The sequence below is a fragment of the Aegilops tauschii genome, chromosome 3 (genome assembly GCF_002575655.3).
Source record: "Aegilops tauschii subsp. strangulata cultivar AL8/78 chromosome 3, Aet v6.0, whole genome shotgun sequence".
Lineage (NCBI taxonomy): Eukaryota > Viridiplantae > Streptophyta > Magnoliopsida > Poales > Poaceae > Aegilops > Aegilops tauschii.
Genome location: NC_053037.3, coordinates 185,827,900 through 185,830,852, shown reverse-complemented (window position 1 = coordinate 185,830,852; position 2,953 = coordinate 185,827,900).

Genomic DNA, 2,953 nt, shown 5'->3' with positions numbered 1-2,953 from the left:
TGCTCATTTCTCGACCCCGGGAAGGATCCTTGGCGGTTGACATGTGTGTACGGGGAAGCGCAAACACATCTGAGGCATCAAACATGGACTGTGCTAAAAAACATAAGCAGTACAAGCACACTGCCGTGGTTGTGCATAGGCGATTTTAATGAAGTCCTGCGTCCGGACGAGCACGAGGGTGTGGGGCAGCGTAGCAATGCTCAGATCCAGGGTTTTCGAGACATCATCGACGCGTGCATGTCGATGGATTTGGGGTATAGAGGCCGCTTTTGGACATTTGAGAAGAAGGTGGCAGGTGTCACTTTCACCCGAGTTAGACTGGATAGGGCTCTTAGATCGGCCGAGTGGAGCGCTCAGTTTCCTCTAGCGAGTTTGTCCCATCTGACAGCTGCTACATCAGATCATTGTCCAATCTTGTTGGAAATAAATGAGCCCAATGCGCCTAAGGGACGCAAAGGTTTCAGGTATGAAACTATGTGGGAAACGCATGAGCATTGGAAGGACACAATCCTGGAAAAATGGAGTTCCAAACATCCCGGACACACAGTAGAGGAGATCCGGCGCAAGCTAACGGAACTAGAAACTGATCTGTCGAGGTGGAACAAGGACACTTTTGGCAGTGTACGCAAAGAGATTCGTGCCCTAAAAATAGAGTTGGACCGGCTAAGGGGTGACGCCGGGAGGACTGGGCCTTCACACGTGGAGACAAAAATCAATGATAAACTCGTGGAGCTGTATCACCGGGAGGAATTGATGTGGCGACAGAGATCTAGGATCGAGTGGCTCGCTGCAGGAGATAAGAATACTCGGTTTTTCATCTCTGAGCGAGTATCAGGCGCAAGAAGAACATGGTGAAGGCCTTAGCAAATTCGCTGGGAGCGCTCATTGAGGATCCAGGAGAGCTCAAGGAGATGGTTAATGACTTTTACAAGACGCTAAACACATCTGAAGGAGTTACGAGACTTGAAGAGGTTATGGCGCATGTTCCAGTTAAGGTGACAGCGGGCATGAACGATATCTTATGTACTCCATACACAAATGAAGAGGTGAAGGTGGCTCTCTTCCAAATGTTCCCGACGAAGGCACCAGGACCAGATGGCTTCCCGGCTCACTTTTACCAAAGACACTGGCCGTTATGCGGAGATGAGATCACACGAGCTGTCCTCAGAATTGTCAGAGGGAGGAGAGTGCGGAGAGCATTAATGATACTGTTTTGGTGTTAATACCAAAGGTAATGAATCCAACTCTTCTTTCTCAATTCCGACCCATAAGTTTATGCAACGTCCTATACAAGATTGCTTCTAATGTTGTGGCTAATAGACTTAAGCAAATACTTCCTGACATTATCTCTGAGTAACAGTCAGCCTTTGTCCCAGGCAGGCTAATAACAGACAACACCATTTGTGCTTACGAGTGTCTGCATTTCATGAAGAGATCCAGAGCAAAAGCTAACAGCACATGTGCCCTAAAGCTCGATATGATGAAAGCATATGATCGCCTGGAGTGGCCATATCTGAGGGCTATAATGTCCAAGTTGGGATTTTCACAACCATGGATTGACACAATGATGAACATGGTATCTTTAGTGCCTTTATCAGTTCTTTTCAATGGAGAGAAACTAGAATAGTTCAACCCTTCGAGAGGTATTCGACAGGGAGACCCTATTTCCCCTTACTTGTTTCTGATTGGAGCGGAGGGCCTTTTGTGCCTTTTAAATCCAGTTCTCAATCATCGGTGCTAGAAGGAATCCAGGTGGCGCCAACAGCCCCGGCTGTAAACCACATCTTGTTTGCAGATGGCAGCCTGTTGTTTTTCAAAGCAAGTGTTGAGGGGGCGAATGCGGTGTCAAACCTATTGGATGCTTATTGTGGTGCTTCTGGTCAAAGAGTTAATAATGACAAGTCCACTATTTTCTTCAGTAAAGGGTGCCTTCAGACCACCCGTGATAGTGTGAAAATTGTTGTTCAAGTCCATAGAGAATCTTTGAGTGACAAATATCTGGGCATGCCAACAGATGTGGGTCGCTCTAAAACGGCACATTCAAGTACCTTCGAGACCGGGTGTGGGAGAAGGTTAAGGGCTGGATGGAGAAGCTATTATCTTCAGCAGGAAAGGAGGTACTAATCAAATCTATTGCTCAGGCAATTCCGGTTTACTCTATGGCTTATTTTAGGCTGCCGAGAGGTTTATGTGACAATATTACATCCATCATAAGACAGTTCTGGTGGGGCAGTAAGCATGGCAAACGGAAACCAGCGTGGGTATCATGGGAGATCATGACGAGGCCAAAATACATGGGAGGTTTGGGCTTCTGCGATCTTGAGATTTTTTAACCTCGCTTTATTGGCTAGGCAAGCATGGAGAGTGCTAAACAATCCAAACACTCTGAGCTCATTAATCCTGAAAGTTGCATATTTACCTGAGACAGGCCTGTTGGAGGCCGAGTTGGGAGCACACCCTTCACAGATTTGGCGGGCTATCATTGATGGAAGGGATATAATGAAGCAAGGAGTCATTAGAAGAATCAGGACAGGAGAGAACACGCTGATCTGGGAACACAACTGGATCCCGAGGCAAGATTTTCCAAGGCCAATCTAATCTATGGTCCCCCCCCCACCCGAGTGCATGAACTCATAGACGAGACAACGTCCACTTGGAAAGTGGAGTTGGTCCGTTCTGTATTCATCCCTATAGATGTCGAGGCCATACTAAAGATTCCTTTGTGCACAAGGAGAGTGGAAGATTTCTGGCTTAGAGCAGAGAAAATTGAGGTAATTTTACGGTCAGATCAGCATATCATATGATACAAAACACCAAGCTCAGCCGCGAGAACTGGCTATATGGCATCGAGGGTCCCTCTTGCACCGAGGATAGCAGTAGTTGGTCCTCTCTCTGGCAGACACAAGTCCCGAACAAGATTCGTGTGTTTCTGTGGCGTTTGGCGAGGGAGTCT